The sequence below is a fragment of the Crocodylus porosus genome, unplaced genomic scaffold, assembly GCF_001723895.1.
Source record: "Crocodylus porosus isolate Cpor-Errol unplaced genomic scaffold, CroPor_comp1, whole genome shotgun sequence".
Lineage (NCBI taxonomy): Eukaryota > Metazoa > Chordata > Crocodylia > Crocodylidae > Crocodylus > Crocodylus porosus.
Window position 1 is genome coordinate 39,870,450 of NW_017728948.1, and position 21,408 is coordinate 39,891,857.

The window sequence follows — 21,408 nt, forward strand, 5'->3', positions numbered from 1 at the left end:
CGCTGCTGTCTGTTATATGGAAGGAAAAAGAAACATGGATTTGAATAAATACAGCATTTTCCTCTAAAAATGAAAGAAATAAAAATGATCTTTTAGTTCTAACCATTGCTCTCCCACAAACTCCTTTTCAGATGATAGACAAATTATGCATCTTTTCTGCATCCCTGTCACTCCATCTGTAAAATGAGGATGACATTTAATAGTGTTTCCATGACTTACATGACTGCCTAAATGCAATCACTGTAGTTAAGTGTTTATTGATACTTGGTTAAAAAGTGATGTTTCTGCTTAAAATATTAGCAGTGTAGATGTAGAGAATAGTTAATTCAGTGTTATACTGCACATATGGCAAAGTTTTGCAAAGAATAAGATTGGGAAAGATGCGTCTCAGAGGCCGGCTAGGCACTGTGAGTGTATCAGCCATTAGGCTTCTGGGTTCAGAATTGAGGAGTCAAGTGATGAGTGAAGTAAAGGCAAATTTACTTATAACTTAGCATACAACAGTTAACAGAAAAGTTAATGTGACTCACAAATAATACAGTAATAAAGAGCTAATAGTAAATAATAACAACAGATACACAAAATGACAAAGAGTTCCCACATGCGGTTGGCAACTTATCGGCAGTCCCTCTATACCTGGTACATGCCAAGTTGTTCCAGCGAAGTCAGGCGTCCCCAATTAACGCTGTCTGAGGGGTCACTTGGAAGGTCCCTTGGTCAGGATCCAGTCCTCACTCACACTGGGAGTCCAGGATCCAGGTTTGCTACAGTGATGTCCGTCCTTCAGACTGGTTACTTGACATGCACGTTCCTTTATGCCTTATTTTATTATAATCTGTTGGCTTTAGAGCCACTCACAATCTTGTCCTATAACTGTTACCCTATAGCTGATTAAAAGGTGTTAGAAATTATCATGAAAGTTTACCACCCGAATTTGGGTTCACCCAATAAGCAAATTACACCACATTACTTTGAGGTTTGAAATTAGTATTACTCTGCCCAAGCTCAACTCCTTGGTTTCTTATTCTTTAGATTCCTTGGAATGTGCTAATTATATTAGGTGGTCAGATCTTGTTATGGCTGACCTTTACAAAACCTGTTAGATCAGCTAATCTTGTAGTTCTGCTTATTTTGGGGGCTCAGTCAGTCCCATGTTCAGTGCAAACAGTTAGATTCAACACTTCAGTTAAATTGTGACAGACAAATTCCACTTGTGGGTTGCAAACTTGCAAGCTTTGCATTAGCTAATCTTAATTGCTAGACAATTGCCTGGATGTCTCTAAGCATATATTTATTGCTCGTGATAGTAAACCCTCTGGTTCTGGCCACCACAGATGTGCAAAAGTTGTTTTTCAAAAATGGCTTTCTATAGGCCTCTTCTAACAGGTCCTATAGGTAGGTTTCTGTACCTTGAGGCTGCTTTGTTTTCATGGAAAATGGTCAAATTAAATACAAATAAACCTAAAAGATCTGCAATGTATAAATATTTTGCTTTTTCTTTTTGTTTTTTATATTTTGCCAAATTATATGGATAAAGTTATGGGGGGCTACTTTTACCAATAATTTTTCTTAATTTTATGTCTTTGAATAATATTATGATAGGCAGTTTTACTGACTGACAATTAACTCACAATCCTTTCCATGAATGGTCCAAATTTTTGTTTTCAAACCAGGAACTTCAACATCTCAATGTAAAAGAAATCTCATATTTAGTGGCTGCACAAGAGCAGGAAAGAAGAATTAAAAAGATAGTTCAGCCTTTAGGCTTAAAAAAGATTAAGTTTTAATTTCTGCAAACAAGAATTTTACTCTCTTCTTAGGTGAATATGGAACTATAAAAACAATCCACTGGTATGCTTCAGCTATACAATATCTCAAGGTTAAACCCTGAGGATTAACTCTTCATAGCTTTTTTCTCCTCCTAAGAATGGCACTCCTATCTCCTATTTTTTGTTCTAGAGTTTTTTTGTTCTCTATGAGATGAATCATAACTGCTCACTGAGTTATGAAATTACAGTTCATCACCATAGGCAAAGCAATAACCCTACTGGAGTGCTAACATTCTGAAAGAAGGAAAATGGTGAAGAAGATCTATAAGATTATGCCAAACACCTTAGGGTCATGACCACTAATTTCTCTCTATGGCAGAAATCCATACACCACTGATGGGATGCTTTGGAAAAAGCCTTCAACATAAGAGTTCTAGAATTTTCCTTCTACTTATGCACTTCTGGAGCTTATGGTTTAGCCCTTGACCCTCTGGTTGTTTTGAATTAGTCTTGACTCTTGTGAAAAATCTTCTAATCCCATTTATTCAATAATGTTGTTAATGGTAACGCTAAAAACATTACAATTAAAATGCCTTCAAGAGCTGATTAGTCAACCACACATTTTACATATTACTTCCTGTTTGTAATAAAATACATTTATATCTGCCATTCATTTTAGGAGCATGAGGTATCTGCTGGGGCTGTGATAAGAGTTGAAAATATATCTATAAGCACCTGAAGAATTTCCAGTGGGACAGTAAAGTATCATAATTCTTTGTTAAGAAGCTAATAGCATGATTCTAACAGTCTAATATTATAAAAGCCTTAGTCTGTCTGTCTGTCTGTCCACACCACTTTATTTGCACTCTGACTGGCTGTCTTGGCAGATAGTACTCCAAGAACATTCAGACTGCAGGTGGCAGTGGCCCTGCAGCAGACAGCCACCATGACAGCAGGAATGTAGGGGACAGGGGGGATGGGCAGGGGGTCCAACCAGTGCAGCTGGCCTAGTTCCCTCTCACCCTGCTCCATGGAGGAGGTGGAAGCAGAGGTAGTGGTGGTAATGGTGCCTAGCAGCTGGCCTAGCCACCACCCTGCCCTGCTCCATGGAGGAAGCAAAGGCAGAGGCAGCAATGGCACAAGAGGGGTGGGGAACAGGGTTGGACGCATGGCAGTGGCATGAGGGAGGGAGGAAACAGGTCCAGACCTGCTGTGGTGTGGGGAAAAGCAGGCCCAGACACCACCATGATGGCAGGAACAGAGGGAAAGGAGTGCTGGCCTTGCTCCCCCTCCCCACTGCCCTGCCCCTGGGAGGTGGCAGTGATGGAGCAGACAGAGAGGGGGACAAGGCCAGCAGCACTGGCCTTACCTTCATGCCCCCTGATCCCTGGATGTGGCCATAGCATGGGGTGTTCGGTGGTGGTAGAGCTCCTTCTGTGCCCCCCCACTTCATTCATGGAGAGGGGAGGCAGGCAAACATGGTCCAGGTGGATGGGGAGAAGTGCGTCCAGCCTCAAAACAACAGCAGGGAGGGTGAGGAAGCACACCAGGCCCAGCCCCAAAACAGTATTGGGTAGGGGAGGCACTGGGCCTGACCTGGCCCCACAATGGTGGGAGGGAGAGTGGAGGGGTGGGCCCAGTCCCAAAACAGCAGCAGGGGTGGGGGTGCTGGATCTGGCCCCACAACAGCAGTGGGGAGGGTGGGCACAGCCCTGAAATGGTAGCAGGCAGAGTTAGGGGGGCATTGAAGACCTTGCTCCATCCTACAACATTGGAGAGGAGGGTGGCAGGGTGGGCCCAGCCCTGCGGCAGAAGGTGGGAAAGAGGGCGAGGTAGGTGAGGGAGAAGGGGCTAGACACCGACCTCTTTCCCTGTCTGCATTCTCCCCACCCCTCCACATCATTCTTGATGGGCATTTGGCTGCTGTAAATATATAGAACCAGATCTTCAGCAAATGAGTATCAAAGTCAAATTATTATTTGTTTATTTATACTAACTAAGGTTTGGCCTATATTAGAAATCTGAGAAAATCTGGTATCTTTCATGTTACTTTCCATCTTCCATGTTCATTCTATCCAGGAATGGCACACACCAACTGCAGATGCTTCCCCAGCCTGATGAAGGGTAAAAGCTTGCTAGCAAGAATGTTTCCAACTATTTGAGTTGGTCTAATAAAAGATATCAGATTTATCCAAAGAACTTCGTCTGCACAATATTTGGTAACATTTTAGCTCATAATTAAATAATCTTGTATCACTTATAATTATCCTGAAAGTGTTTGCTAAAAAGAAGAAAGAGAGAAAGGTAGTTAGGTGTGTTAATCTAAAAGCAGGCAGAAAGCAGGGTAGATTTGCATTTTATAGGTTAAATAAATCTGAGATTCATACATATCTCATACATTTCATGTTACATACATGTTTATATATGTAAATATAAACATATGTAAGAAAACATAAGCTTTCATGAACCCAAGCTCACTTCATCAGATGCTATGAAAGGATGTATAGAAAGTATACATTTAAAAATGTGTGCTCTGGATCTACAAAAAACTAGAACTCTTGGTTCCAAAATGATACCTTTTATTAGACCAACTGGAAAATGGCAAGAAAATTGTCCTTTTCTGCAACCTTTTGGGATCAAAGTCCCTTTGTCAGGCTCTGGGAAAAGTGTAGATGGTACAATATGGTAAAAAATCCCCATAGGTAGGAAATAAACTTCATTTTTGCACAGAGGGAGATGAAGATGGAAGTCTGTCCCTCTGGGTCCATGACTGTGAGCTGTCTTGAGTAGCTCTTTGATGTGTTGATCAGGTAGAATTCCTGCCCTGGAGGTGTCAGATGGCAGACAGGGAGGCAAAAAAAAAACTTCCTTGTTGTTCTGCAGTGAAGTTTAAAATCCAAAATCTGCTGAAATTTGGCATCTTCCATGTTTCAGAGGTGTACTTGTAGCCATGTTGGTCTGAGACAAAAAGACATACACTCTGGTTCTAGGCACTATATGCCCTTATTGAGAGTGGGTGCATCCACATGAGATGCTCTACTGCACAGCAGATGAATTTGATGCACAGCAGGGGTGTCTACATGTGCCCCATTACTGAGCAGTAACATAGATTATTGTGCAGTAACCAAAAATTAGTACTCAGTATGGGCGCATATATACACATGTACACACATACTGTGCAGTAACTATGGTGATTTACACCAACTCCAGAGTAAATTTGCTACCTGTATGATGCAAGTAGGTAATTTACTTCTGAGTAGTTTTTCACAGTAAGACATGTTTATATGCCTTACTGCACAGTAACCCTGTTTGTGTGGACTGACTTGGGAGTAACTTCATTCCCAAGTGGGTGCACACACAGCGTTACTGTACTGTAACACCTACATGTGTAGATGCCGGTCTAATAACTGTTTATTGCACAGTAACTTACTGCACAGTAAATGCATATGTAGGTAGGATATACCCAGTTGGCACATGTATTTGTTGCTCTATGGTCACATTGCTACAGAACCATGCTTTAGTACTTCCTTTCAGAAGTACTAAAGCATGGCATAGTATGGGTAGTTACTGTGCTGTTCAGCTGGTGCACACTTAAATTTCCCTGCTATGTCAATGTAGCGACACACTGTAAGTGTGGAGTGCAATGCTACAGCAATGTAGCAGGTAATCATGTATAGGTCTGTGTGATTGCTACATTTCCAGAGCACACCATACAGTGAGGTAGCACATCTGTATGGCACCATAAGGCGACATGTAGATGTGCCCAGTAAAGCATCACCATCTACACGTGTGGTAATTAGGGTACGGTAATTTAATATACTGCTCTCCCAGATAGTCCCATCTGATACAAGTGGTATCCAGCAGTACAGTAAATTACTGTACTTAAATGTACACATACACAGTGATGTCAAGATCAGTTTACACCAGTTCAAATTGAGCTAGAGTATATTCAGTCACATTAACTGCACATGTTATTTATTTTGATCAAACCAATTCAGATTTATTGTAATTTGTAGGGTGCTCAGAAGTATTTGTCTGATACTTAAAAATGATACTCTGCTCAGGTTTGCAATGCTATTTTTGGCTTTTCTCATGAGCCATCTCTGCTTTTAAATCACATTTCTGAACACAAGATTTAATTCCTCAAAGTTCTGGATTAAAGAAAAAATATATTATAATTCAAATCTAAGACTGGGAGAGAATATCAAGTTCAGAAAGATCATTCAGGTCAAGCGTTGATGCAAAATACCTCTGCAAAACAGCATCAAGATCAGAATGATTCTGTTATATACAGAATGATTCTGTGATGTGAGATGCATAAAAATAGTGTACAGTAAAAAAGATAACCTCTTCTTGATCTTTTCCCTTCCTTTACAAGGCTGGGACATCTGGGAATTCAGCTGAAGAGCTACTGAAACTTTGAAAAACTCTGTTCTTATTAACACTTAAAATTTGACCTTGAGGTTCTCACCTGTTCTCTTAATGCTCAAACATATACCATAATCATACTGCATTTCTAAGATGATGGGGTCTTCAAGACCATTCATCACACTAATGCCATGTTTAAAAAAAGGAGGAGGTAGGGGGAAAAAGAAAAGAAAATTTACAGAAGAAAGGGTTATCTTTTATTTAAGGCTCAAAAATCTACATCAGTCTATGGCCCAAACAGTTATTTGTGATCTTGGCTCTGTCAGAATCACTCTATGTGTAGGCTTCTTTATATGTAAAATAAAATATACTGTTTCCTTTATCACAGGAGAATAAGGGAAATATTTTCAATATTTGTGATGTTCTGAAGTGCTGGGCTAACTGAGGCACTGAGAACAATAGAAGCATTTACTAATGAAATAAATGGTAGTTTAGGAGCAAATGAAACAAACTTTTTACTGAAAAAAGTTTTGGTTACTAGATCTAAATACTTAAAGCATAAATCTTTTTCAATTAAATTCAGTGGAAATTTTGCTATAGATTTTGGTGGGATCATCAGGACCAGGTTTTTGTTGAACAAGCAGCTGCTTATTTCAGGAACTGGCTTTTATAAATGAAAAAGAAGAAAATCAAAATGAGAAAGGACAGAAAACCAGAAAGGAGAAAAATAAAGGTTCTTTTCCAAAAAAATTGTGGGTTGATTTCTAGTTGTCGTTAATGGGTATGGCTATGGTTCATTAAGAATTTCTGAGACCCAGTTTGTCTACTTCAAATATCTTTTAAGTTTTATAAATATAAATGTGGTCATGACTACACTTTAACATCCCATGATTTCATCCAAAAAAAGCTTCCAAAACCTAACAAGAATGAACCTCAATTATCATGCAAAAGACCTTTGCTTTTAAATAGCCACTCACTATTTAAACAGGTGCGGAATCAACACTGAAGAATATGGAAGATCACACATTTATTCTGTCTGAAAATACAGAAGGGATGTTATTCTCAGAAGTACTTAATGTTCACCTGATGCTGTCTCCATTGAAATCAAAAGGAATAGCTCTGGTTAATTTTAATACAGAGCAGTTATAATGTCCACCATAGAGGTTGTCATTGCTTGTTGTTGGTTACACTTTTTACAGCGCATATTACAGTGGGTCTCAGGTGCATGACTGAGGACAGTAGGTGATTTTTCAATATATATGGTTGTTGGTGATAGCAATGATAATATACAACGGGCCTGAAGAATAAGACAGAAACATGATAACAGTATAATAAATAAGCAGCTGAGCAAAAGTTAAATGAAGGCCTATTTCTTCCATAAACTAAACCAGGCCTGAGGAGTTTGACTTCCTGCTCAAGATTTTTTGAATTTTAGGCACAAAAGGGTCACAAAGATGCTGCTGAGGTCTTAATACTGGGCTAGTCCTCCCTGATGCTTAAAAGCCACTCAGTAGAAGGTACAGTAAAGGAAACAGCTGAAAAAATGGCAATGTGCAAATCAACTAACCAAACTCATTAATGCTAATACTTGATTACAAATGTCCTATCTGAAAGAAGTCCCTCTCACACTGGACTGCAGAGTAAACATGTGGAGGGTGCCCAATGTAGTTTGTTGTTCCAAAGCAGACAAGGGTGTTCCTGATTATGTAGATTTTTCCAGTAAGCTTATTTATATCACCATCCTCTTCTCCTTTATTTGGTTTTGGAGTTGTTTTTTGTATCTTTGTGGGAGGCTTGCAATAGTGTCCTGTGATGGCTATATTTAAGAATACAATAACATAAGAATTGCTATGCAGTAGGAGATTATTGGTCCAGCTACTCCAGTATATCCCTTCTCTGACAGTAGTAAATTCAAGATCCTTTAGAGGAATGTGCAGTAGCATCATAGTAGATAAATGTTTACTCACCCCATAAGTCTGATAATGGATAGGTGTGTACCTACTTAGAGAGACACCTGAATGAAGGTTGTGTGATAAGGGGATAGGACAAATAATAATCAGCTAATTCAGCACCAAGAGAGGTAATTAGCTGCATTAGCTTGAAGTCAGGCAGAATGCAGGGTAGATTTGTACCCTACAGACTAACTAAATCAGAGATTACAGGATCAGCTTTTATGAGTTTGAGCTCACTTCATCCAATGCTGTGAAAAGACTTTCACAAAACAGTGTACAAGTTAATAACAAGGCCAAGGGTACATGTATGACATTCCAATATGCCAATATATTTATGACAGACCTTGAAGTCCATTTCCTTCACAGCTGCCCTCTCATCCCCCTGATATACCTAAAGTATACAACTTCATCATATGGACAAATGAGAAGGAATCACTGGAGAAATTTCACCAGTACTTTAACAAGTTCCATCCCTCCATCAAACTAATGCTGGAATATTCCACCTAGCAAATTCATTTCTTAGACATCATGGTGAAAGTTTGCAATGGCCGCATTGATAGCACACTATTTTGGAAACTTGCCAATTACCACAGCCTTCATGCTACCTGCTTCCATCCTAAGCACTTCACTATATAGAAGTTCCAGTTATGCTAAGCCATAGGTATGCTAACTTATAATAAACTAAGGTGCTGAAAAGTAGTCTGGGAGAAAGTGGCCTCATACCACTTCATGGCCCAATAAGAAAGAAAAGAAGAAACTAAGAAAGAAAAACTAAAAACACACTGATGAACAAAAAGGCATTGATTCAAAGAAGGAAATAAGAAAACAGTTGCTGTAAAACTTGAGGATGATAGTAAAAAGTAAGAACTCAATAATGAGACAGACATAACAGGAAGCAAAGCGTAGGTTTGTAGAACTAAGTAGACATGAACATCTTGACTGAGAGAGAGAGATTACAATTGGTATGAGATGGGGTGGCGGTATCCAATTATAAATACAAGGGGTTGTGAATCCTGTTCCTCATAGTGACTTAGGGGAGCGTGGGATGCACAAAATGTGCCACAACCTGTCAAGGGCAAGCTTCACTAAGTTGGACTGACCACTAATGAGACCAACTGGTCTATTGTCCAAGGACAATAAACCTTCTTAAGCTTCTGCAACCTACTACTGATTTGAGTACTTTTTTCTCCATCAGCATTGGAATCTGGAAAGCTGCCTACTAGCATAGGTCTTCCAGAACAACAGACCCCAGAAGCCTGTATTTCAAAGTGAGAATAGCAACACACCACATCAGAAAACACTATGAACATCTCAGGACAAAAGTATACAGCCAAGTTTTACATTACGAATGAATCAGCTCTAATCCCACTGACTGAGATGCATGGTTTAAGGATCTAGAGCAGGAATTCTTCCAGTTATAATTCCAAAACTGTAGCCACTCAGATCAACAGAGCTAGACTCAGACCTCATTCTGATTGCTACAGAACCAACCCTGAGACAAAGACAACAGCAGCCCTCCGGTTCTCACCTACACCCCAGTTTAACTCCTCAGACACATCCATTTCAAAATAGCTAGGGGGGGAGGAGGGAGGGACAAACATGTCCAGTATGAAACTGGAGATAGGCCTGTTGAAAGTCTGGGTTTAAGTTAGAGGGGAGAGCAACAAGGGTGATGTCGTGGTGGGGTCTGTTGTAGATCACCAGACTAGGAGGATGAGGTAGATGAGGCTTTCTTCAGACAACTAGAAGTTTCCAGAATACAGGTCCTGGTTCTCATGGGGGATTTCAGTCACCCTGGCATATACTGGTAGGGCAATAAAACAGTGCACAGGCAATTCAGGAAATTTTCTGGGTGGTGCTTCCTGAGCAGGTCCTCATCCTGGGTGTGCAGGTGCATTGCATACATGAAGAGGTGGTCAGCAGTCAGTGGTGCATCACGACACTCACATATTAGGACAGTCTAATATATGAGCGTGGTGAGGCCTCACAGACTGCGGATCACCTCTCACATATGCAGCACACCTGCATGCCCAGAATGAGGATCCAGCAAGCATCTACAATAAAGCAGTTGTGTGGCTCCCCCTCATTAATGTTGTGTATAGGGGGGGAATGAAGTATATGAGAGAAAAAGATTCTATTTGATACACTGCTCTGTATGTCCTTTCGCAGCATCTGATAAAGTGACTCAAAGCTCGTGCTATACAACTCTATAAAGAACAAATCTAACTTGCTTTCTTTATGTATCATGCCTATCTTTCTTATAAGATTGACTTTATAACTATCAAAAGAATGTTTAAAAAATGAGTATCTTATTAATAGCTGGGAATAAAGAGAATAGCTTGTTTTGGGAGCAAAGTTGCAACTGGAGTCCTTATTAATAAATTATTTTCCGTAAGAAAACCAACCATTTTTCTGGGCTGTGATTGGCTGAAATTTACTTAATCTGAGTTATAATAGCTTAATAATATTTTATTATTATTTGTTATGCCCAATGCAAAGCTTTTAAATTAAAGCTTAAGGAAAAAGTTTATACTATTTTACTGTCAATAAAATTTTAAAGTACAAACTCTTCAATTAATGGACTAAAATATTATTCTTTAAAAATGGATCTATTTTTTTCATGTGAGTTTTGCTACTAAGTAAAATATCAAGAGGGTCTAGAGAAAAATAGTGTTTATATTTTTGTCTAAAACCCCAAACTGAAATAAAATCCAAATATACTTCCCTCCTTTAACTTTATTTTGAAAAGGATTAAACAGGTTGTAAACACAAAAGAACTGTAATTGAATTTTACAACATATTGAATAATTATTTTGTGTTGACACATGCTCAGTACAAACTCTTTCTGGAAAGAGTACACTTAGAATATAAAGAATAGTAAGACTAGAATCATAAAAGATAGTGAAAATAGGAAACTCCCTAGTGGCATTACAAATATCTACTAAAAGGCAACTGACACTGTCAGATATGGTGACTCTGAAAGCTGAGTAATCCTGTTTTATGTTGGAATCAGGGGTATAGGGCTGTCACTGCTGCCCAATGCTTTATTCTGTTCTGAGCATAGAAACCCAATTGTGTCAATCTGACATTCTCAAGAGAACCAGCATTTACTGCTAAAGAAAAAAAGATTGTGCATATTTAGGGCTTGATCTTATTCCGAATGAAGTTAATGGGATTTGTTTCTAGTGACTTCAATGAAATCGGGAGAGGAGCATTACTGAGGAGAATTTACATTCTAAATGTAAGTGAAATAATTCTGAGCAAGCAAAAATATATATGAAGATTAAATAGACTGAAATAGACATAAAATGGGATCTGGAATAGCGGAGAATGAGGTACATTGGATGGAAATCTTTAGTATATTACTAGGCATATCCTAAAAAAAACCCCTGAATCTGAAAGACAAAATAAAGTTATGAAAAAAAAAGTTATGGCAGAAAAAAAATACAGTATTTGGTGAGTCCACATATAAATAATATAAAATGAATTATGCTATGTAGAAGAAACGTACTGAGTAGTACTTCAGTTTTCACGGTACAGAACTTTCTAAAGGAGTGCAGTAGAATGAGAATTATTCTATCCTGAGTTTTCCACACTTGCTGATTTTTCCTCCAGTTTTTAATTTAAAAGCTCCTCTATGCCTTTTTACATTTTTAGTGGTAGGAATTCTGGTTTGTTTCGGTTCCTGTGGAGTCCCCTCTTTCTACACAGATTTTCCAACCCCAAGGGGTTCCCCAGTCCCTGATAAGCCTAATTCCCTCCTTTCTAAACTATCCTCATATCATCATCTTACCTCACTGTAAGAAAAGAAAAAGGGAAACAGTGACATTTCAAATTGAGAGGGTTTGTTTTGAAATTGTATTTTACTATAAAGTCAATGAGATATAACAATAAAGGTAAAAAGTCACAGGAAGCTTTTTAAAGGTATGTTGCTTCATATTTGGAGTCCCCTGTGGTTCAATGGTAAAAACCTTGTCTGCTGCATGGGAGACCTAGAGTTTGATTCCTGGATGCATATATAACTAGAGACACTGAAGTACAGAATGTCTGAACTCAGTCTGGCTTTTGGATTCTGTCTCAATGGTTAAAAGCGGGGATGGGAAGTCTGGGCATTCCTCCATACTCCTGCCTAGGTATACATGTCAACCGTCTGGGTGACCTCTCACACCTACACCATGATCCAGAAGTATCAACTGCTTTCTACTATTACTACTTCATATTCATATTTCAGAATGGCATTTACTATTGCTTAATGTCTTGACACACATGCACACTCAGGAGACATCAAAATTCAATGGCCGAATCGCCAAATCTCAATTGAATGACACCCTTTAATCTCCCTGAACTAAATTGGAATTCTCTTAATCGAGTAGGAAACATTCAGAAAGTTTCGATGATTCAGACATAGACACAGCTTTAAATGTTTTTTCTATAGACGTCAAGGTACCAGGCAGCTCATGAATGCTGAGATGCTGGGGCAGATGGAGCATCCCACAGGAGCACTGGGGGAGGCGTCCCCAGCATGATTGGCAGCAGACCCAGAAGTGGACCAGAAGCACTTCCAGTCCACTTCTGGGTCCACTGGGGAGCATGCCAGGGGGCCCCCTGTGCATCCCTCTGTCTCAGCAACTGGTGCCTCCTGGGTCTGGAGGGGCACCTGGGGTCCCCCCACAACTGATCGCCAAGTTTGGGGGATATGAGGTGGGAGGCAGCGTGTTCCCTGACAAACCCAGAAGTGGACCAGAAGTACTTCTGGTCCACTTCTGGGTTTGCTGCCAAGCATGCGGGGGGGGAGGGGGGTGGCCCTGCACTCCTGTGGGATGCTTCATCTGCCCCATCATTGCACCATTCATGAGCCACACCTGGTACCTTGAGGTATTTAGAAAAAGCATTTAAAGCCATGGCTATGTTGAATCGCTGGTTGTCTGAATGAGCATTGAAACTTCAGATTTGGATTCAGCTAAATCAAATTGGGACAGTGGTCTGGATCAAGGAATTGAAACACTGTCCCTGATTTGGTCTGAATCCAAACTGAATTTGGCCCATTTTGCACAGCCTACTAGATATAGATAGATACATTGTTGAAGAAATTGTCTATGACTATGTCTACGCTGAAATGTTTAGTATTTGGATTTACAAATGGATACTTGTAATTTCCATGGCTGAAATTAGACCTTGGTGTTTTTGACTACAGTAAAAAATTCACACATATGTAGGCTTTTATTTTTGCAAAAATTTAAAGCAGTATGTTTTGTTTAGTTTACCAAAAAGGAGTGGTATATGCAAGTACCTTTGTGGGGAAAATATTAGAGAACCTTTTCAGGGTGAAAGTCAACAGTGACATAAGGTCAAATATCAAAAATCTTCCCTTGGATAAAATTAGAAGAAGATTTTTAACTACCAGGGAAGTGATATTTTAGACCAGCCTTTGGTGGCTAGTTACCTGAACCTTTTCTAGACTGACATGTCTAAGTTTATTAAAGAGATGATATGATAGGATATTGAACTGTGGAACACTAACCCATGTGTATGAAGTAGAATCATGTAATTGTGGTTCCCAAATTAAGGTATGAAATTAACTACACTATGAAAGACATCTTTCAGTCACTTGTCTTAGGGCTTTGCTGGTAATCTACTGGGGCTAGAAAGGATTCTCTCTTCTTATTATTAGTGGCTTTGGATTCTGAGACGAGGAGAAGAGAAGGGTAACTTTATCTGAGGCATTGAGGTGCTGACCACAGTTAAGGCTGCAAGCATTTGACTAAGTTGTGCCTATGCTCCTTTTGGTATTAGAAACCTAGATTCTCCTGACTAGAGAAATTTGCTTTTCCACTCAGGGTCATACTGGGTGCATCTATACATTCAATTCCTGCAGCATGATACACTTCAGCACAATCTGTGCCAGATTTAACACCTTCCTGGCAATGTGTCTATATGTGCACCTGGAACCACAGGAGTTTGAGCTGGGATGGAGAAGCCCTGGGCTGGCAGCAGGCTTGGGGGGTCAGCCCCAGGATCCAGGTCATGCCATTGGATAGCCGAGGGGCTGCCTGGGTCATTAGAGTGTCCAAAGAGCAGAGCTATGTGTCTAGGCAGCAGGCAGAGGTATGACAGGGCATAGTTTATGTCTGGGTCAGCATTTACACATAGTTACATCCAGTTATTTTTGCTGCCATAAGATACCACTGTCCCCAAGACAGTACTATCTAATAGTGGTGAAAATTAGTTTGCTGCAGCCTAATAGCATTGCACAGGTAGACTGTGATGCCTTACATCACAGCAAATTAACCAGTGTTACACATGCATGTAAATGCACCCACTGATTACTAAATTTGAGATCAGGAAGGAATTTTTCTTCTAGGTCATATTAGCAGAGAATATAGGATCCACATTATATTCCATGTATTATGTTATGTTTTGTTTTTTTACATTTTAGTTTTTGAAATGATACTAATGATTTGCCCTTGATTGAGGGTCTCTGAAATATCTAAGAGAGGGACCCTGGAAATACAATTTCACAAATAATCAGACAATCAGCCAGTCAAACATTTAGGAAGTGTACAAAAAATTAGTCATCAGTACATATTGTTGTACTCGCCAAGATTCATATTTTGCCTTAAGTTCTTCAGGGTCATATCCATGCCTTCTTATTTATTAATATGGTGATAACAGGGCTGTTTCATTTTTGGGAACCGTTGGAATTGTATGGTTTGTAGCACTTAAATAATTAAAAATTTAAAGATATTATGAGAATTCTTTCAAAAAAGAACAAGAACGGGTACCACACTGTTCAATATATATTGAGAGAGCATACATCCATGAGCTTAAGATACAACCAAGAGTAATAATTAAGAGCTTAGTTAAATCCAATTAAGCCCACAAAGAAGTGGGCCTTGCATCTCCATTGGAACTATTTTGGAAGAATTATATCTTTCTGAATAAAGGAAGTACCAGAACTCTGTCCCTAACTTTCAGCTATAATGGATTACCTTTCCCATAACTCATCACTTAATCTAAGAAAAGGTTGGGAGCTGTGGATGTTAAACTTCCAATTTTTAAAGCCCACAACTCACCCACAGCTCCCAAGATATCTAGTTGTGGTGGGGAGCCAAGCTCCTAAAAAGCTCTGAGACACAAAGATTAATTACAAGCTTCTAAGCGTGGGATTCAGCCTTCAATATTAGTTTGGAAATTTTGAGGTGGAGGACTCGTTATTTTTAAACATTTTTGGGAATGATTTTTTTTTCAAGATACTGGAAATCCTATGAAACAAGAATATTCCCCTGGTCTAGCCTTAGTCTTTGGATGTGCCTTTATCTCTTCTTTTTTGTGCCTATGGGAAACAGTTAAGTCTGAGAATCGAAATGCTTTCGTCTAGTTAAAGTCTTGGGCTTAATAGCTCAGTGAACCATAGCTTTTATTCTGCAGACTGTCGGAATAGTTGAGACAATAGCCTCATCTGGCCTTTAATCCTAGGAAACCAAAATACTTACATAAATAATAGCAAAACAAGACAAAGGAATTGAGCAAAAAAAGTCATGAGCCATGAGTAACTCCAGCCTTCTAGACTTGCCACAAAACCTTACTGAAACTTTTTCTCACTTTATTTTTCTATAAGACGAAAAATCCTAGAGAAAGTTCAGGAATTTTTATGTGGGATCAGTTCAGTGACCCATACACATTCTTGTGCACTTTTATTGGTTGTTGCCAGTAACAGGTGATTCAGATTCAGAGGAAGTCTGTAAGAACTCTTGTAGTGGGCATTTTGGAATAATCTGTTTATAAGAAAAATTTCCTTCTAAGTTTCTCTATCAGCTACTAGTTTATCCTCTGAAATGTGAACAATTTTCCTTTCTCGTGATACCTACTTGCCTTTAGCTTTTTTTTTTTTTTTAATTTGCTGCAGATCTCATGAATATGCAAAATGCTAAGGAACTAATAACTGTCTCAACCAGCACACAAGCAAAAGGTCCATCTTAATGCAAAATAATTGTACAAGAGTTTGCTTGACTTTTCAACGGATAAGGTTTAAGTCAGTGGGAAGTTCTGCCTCATGGTATCATCATTTTTATTGCCAAAGATATGATTAATTCAAGGGTGACTAAAATTATTTTAATGTAATCGGCTGTTAATGCTGATGCAACTCAGTCTGTCACCAAATTTGTGGACCTGGGGGGAGCCCTGGGGGTCAGATCCAGGGCATGGAGCTGTGTCATCCAGCCCACAGGGCCAGAAATGTAATAGTCCTACTATAGCTCTGGGAGCCGCAGCACTTGTTGCTGCTGCCAGACTCCAGCCCCTGGGGCCAATTCACTTGCTCTGGAACCAGCTCACAGCCTGGCCCCATGTTACTCCTCTGGTCTGCAGGACTGAGGATGAGTTGGGTGCTGCTGGTTAGCTGGTCAGTGGTGGTTAATGTAGTGGTGGCAAACTCCATATATACATATTGGGTGCATCTACACATACAACTAAGGTGAAGCAAAAAAATCAGGTGCAGTTTGTACCGGAGTCAATAGATCCCAGGCATAGTGTCTACACATGTGCCCAGGCCTGGAGCATTTTGAGCCAGGGCAGAGCAACCCCAAGCTCTGGTCAGCCCTGGTCTCCCAGTGGTGGTAAGAGGCAGCAGAAGGGCTGACTGGGGCATCAGGGTGCTAAAGTGTGGGGCAATGTGGCAGGCAGCCCCTGTACTTTAGCATCCTCATGCCCCAGCCAGCCCCATCACTGTCTACATGTGTGTTTCAGCCATACTATCATATGGCAGAGTTCGTTAATTTATTGTACCCTAATACCAGTGCACATGGATATGGTGATGCTTTACTGAGGAGCTAATTAGTCTACAGTATAGCTCACATATAGAGGCAGCCACTAACTCTTCACCAGCTTTAATGCAAATACTAAATATTTTAAGTAGTTTGTTAAAAAATATTTATCCAGCACTTCACAATTTTTAAATAAATCCATTTAGAAAATACAGACATATTTTTTCATAGATCATTCCTAAATTAAATATTATTTCCTGTTCATAATAGTGTTCTATGCTATTTTCTTACTTTTGGTTCATGTACCCCTAACTGGGTGAACATTTTTTTTTCTTCTTAAGTTGCCTTTAACCCTGCTGTTTAAGAAGGACAAAGACAACTTCTTAAAATTCTGCCTCTGTACTTGGGAAATGTCACTTGTTTGGCAGGGCTCCCAAATAGTAGCACAGCTTGATTCCCCTGTGCAGCTTTACACACAGTAGACCTGACATCAGGAAGCTCTTTCCATGACAGGCATAAATTAAGCTGAAACTCAGTTGTAGACTTATGGATTATGTTTTTAAAAATGTACAGTCAGGAAGGCAGATTCTGTCTCTTTAGCAAGTCAGCTTTTCTCTTCTAAAACTCTTCTTAATGGTTGGATATGTTGAAAAAGATGTGGTTTTTTTGGGTTATGGAGTAATTGAATGGAAGCTGAGAAGTGTCTTACTGCAGATGATTCAAGTTTTTGGCACCACCATGGGTTTAGAGTTTGAAGTTAGGCTTTGCCCATGTTGAGCAACTGGACCGAAAAGTGTTTTCAAAATTTGCAGTAAAAAGATGAATATCCTGTTTTCTTAAACATAACCGAGAAGGGTTAAAATATAAATTTGACCTGACTTTTTCATTCGCTGCTGTTCAGTTAATTGACCTTTTAAAATAGAAAATTGCCTATGCCAAGGAATAATATAAGACATGTTTTAAAATGATAAAATATTGCTTGCTTTATATTTAAGGTTAGTACAAATGCTTGCTGTAATAAAGGAATTGCCAAACCTGAACACTACACATCAGGATAAAGGGAGAGAGAGTGAACCCAACAGTCAGAAGCAACATTAAAACTACCTTGATTCTTTTTAGGAACTAGAAGAACTCTCTCTTCTACAGCAGTGCCTATCTGTCTGTACATACATAAACTTGATATAACAGTATGCTTTTGTAGATCATCATTTGATTTTCAAGTAAGTTAATTTAGGTAAAGCAGAATTCTTTTTCTCTAAATGGAGGTTTTCTAGCTATCTACTTAATGCTTTTTGGCTTTCAGCATAATTCAGCGGCTCCGAGGATAGAATGAGCATGTATGGGCTGCACACTTATATATCTATATACACACACATAGCTCAGGTAACAGTGTACCTGAGTGTAAATACTATTAGAATGACAGAGAGAGTCCTCTACTTTTCTAGCTCAAATAGCTGAAAGGTTAGGTCACTAGTGGAGGAATCTGGGAACCCAGATTCTAAGGCTGGCCTTGCTAGAGGGAGTCCCTAGCCACCACAACATAAGTTAAGCATTGTCCAGGCCCATCTCCTATGCTCCTGCTTACACTGAATCACTGTCCCGTATCTGGAAATTTGGAATGCTGTGGGGAAATTTATTCAAGGCTCCAACCTAAAGCCTAGGGCCTCATCCCTCTAATGGCATCATCCATCTCACTATGCCAGCCATTCTCCAGCTCACTAACTTTCTCCTGGACTCACCTAGCTTCCTCTAGTGGCTTTTCAAGAGGTCAGGTTCAGGAAGATAGCTAGAGAGTGGGGCTGTGGCAGAGTGGTCAGAGAGATTCAGGTTTAAATCCAATCTAGACAAAGAATGGCTATAACACAAGACTTCAGTTTCCAGGACAACTGCCTTAACTGTTCAGTTATTGGAACTAAGACATGAGGAAATCCTTCAGTCTGTCCAATAGCTGCTAGCTATGGGGTTTGGCTGTCAACATTTTCCAGAATTGGACACTGGTACTTCTCTGCAATGTCTCCAATGCATAGCTACATGTATACTTAGGAAGTACATTATATCCTGTGCAAGCTTATTCTGTGTGCATATATGTCCACAGTTACATATCCACACTATAGTGGTAACAGACTTGCTACCTCTGAATAAGTGTTACTTTTTGGGCTAAAAAAATGTCATTTAGACACACAAGAAAAATAAACATCTACTTATAGCATATAGTTTCCTCATACAAGCTGAAATTGAGTAGAAAGGCATTTGAGAGCACCTTTTAATTATTTTTTTCATAAATGATACACATTTCAACATAAATTTATAAAATGGTTGGGGGACAAATAGCGAAGGACAAAACTAAATCTTAGAGAGGATGCTTTATTTTATTTATTTTTCATGCAGAAAGGTCAATATCATGCCCACAGCTGGAGATGAGCAAAACTGTGTTTGTTAAAGTATTTCATTACCAAGCCCTACCAATGGTTTAGAACTGAGGCCAGTGACTGATGTTTCTTTATACCATAAAGTTTTGTATTTAAAGAGTGTGGATTTGACATTTTAGGGGAGCTGTGTCCTTGTTGGTCTTTGAATCTTTTCAAAATAACAGCATCTCAGGAGACCGGATAAAGCTATAGGAGTCCAGCTGAGGTCAGGATTTAACCTGTAGTCTAAGTGGGTGATTGCTATTGTATTACACAATTCTTGCAATTCCACTTGAATTTTAAATTTAATGCAATTAACCTTTATGTTTTGTGACATTATAAAGATGAAGGTGACACAACAACTTTGGAAAGGAAATATGCTAGCTGTATATAAATAGTCTGTTAGCATTTGATGTGGTAGGGGCCAATGATGCAAATTATCTAGCAATGTGCACATGCAGTGCCTGGAGTTCCTTCATTGCATAAAACAAATAATATCAAGAAGTTAGGATAACTAATTCTAGTAATGAGATCATTTTCTATTTTGTTGAATTAACATACTTGCAGTATAAGCCTCTTGTAGCTTTGATATGTGTTTAGGTTTCCTACAAATTAGCAGACTGCTTTAAACTCTTTTTAAAGTTATTATTTAACTAGGGATTTGCGTGGGAAGCTTTTAATATTTGGTAATAAGTATGTACTTCTACAGAAGCTAATTAAGCATTTGTAAAAATTCGTTAAACCTGATGAATCATTTTTAAAAAGGGAGAGAAATGTATAAAATGTATAGCCAAGGGCTTTTGTGAAACCTTTAATTTAAGTCTGAAATTTTGAACCCTCTATCATTAGCAGGAAAAACCATTTTAAAAATCTAAACACCTGTTTGCATTCTCAAGTCAAGCCACAACGAATCTGAATTCTGTCATTTGTACCTACAACCTATTGTACTGCGGTATTGCACAATTACTCTTTGAAGCTGATTTACAATCTGTTTTTGAAAGTTTAGGCTTTTGAGCTAATATATTATTAGGATGTCTAAGATTTAATACACATACAACCAATCAGATCCTTAGCTATTGCTCATAGATGGAACATTATGAACATTAGTAGAAGTTCACTCTTCTTACACCAGTTGAGGGTTTAGTAATTCTTGTGTTCTGTTTTTGTGCTTTGAAATTCTAAACTCATGTTCCCAATTTTGCTTCCACTTGCAATATTTCTGAAAAAGACTATGGGAGCTTGAACATGTGATACCCAGACAATGTACGTGACAAAAAATCCCCCTTCTGTGGCTTAATGGTCTCACACTTTACATGTACGTGAATTTTGGGCAATTTAAATGAGTTTGCATCATCACAAACTAAATCACATGCCAATGTTATTTAATTTTCAATGATGCAACATGGAACAGTGCGGCTGTTAATCTATCATGTGTGCATGGCAATTTACTGAATGTCATGTAGTGAGCTCCTTTGTCCACTGGGTGTGACTGTAAGTTTTATTTAGTGATTCCCCTTGTCCACCAAGTGTCACTACAATGTGCAGGTATTTGTGTGTAATGAATGTTTTAGGACAACAGGTGTAGCTGCAGAGCCTGGCATGAATCAATCTTCTGCTGACCTCTTATTTTATTAGATAAAAAATTCAAAGACACCAATCTGTTGTTGCTGCCTCCTATTTCATTTGGTGTGGTGGGTGTCAAAAGGGCCCCAAGTTGTGTTGGGGAGTTGCATATCCGAGTAATCACGAGCTTTTTGTAGATTGATTAGTGTCTGTTGTATGTGCTTCCTTCTCTATCATCAGGGATAATGTGGTGCCTGGTAGACCCTGATCATTATAGAAATACCACACAGAGAAGCACGCTATTGAATGCTTGTCATCTAACTTGGGGTTAAAGCTGTGAGTGGTGCTGTGAACCCTCTCAATGGTTTAAAAATGACCTGTGCCAGCAAAAATTATATCCTGTTCCCTTAGTTTGGGGTTCAGAGTTAATGCACAGAATTAATAACTGAGTGCCCGCTTTGTTTTTAGCTGTCAAGCATGGTTTTATTTGCAGTTAAAAGTGGTAAGTGGGTGCCCAGTCTCAGGATGGCAGATACTAGCCTGCAGGCATCGTAACATTTTTTTTCCCGGTGTGCAGCCCTCCCTC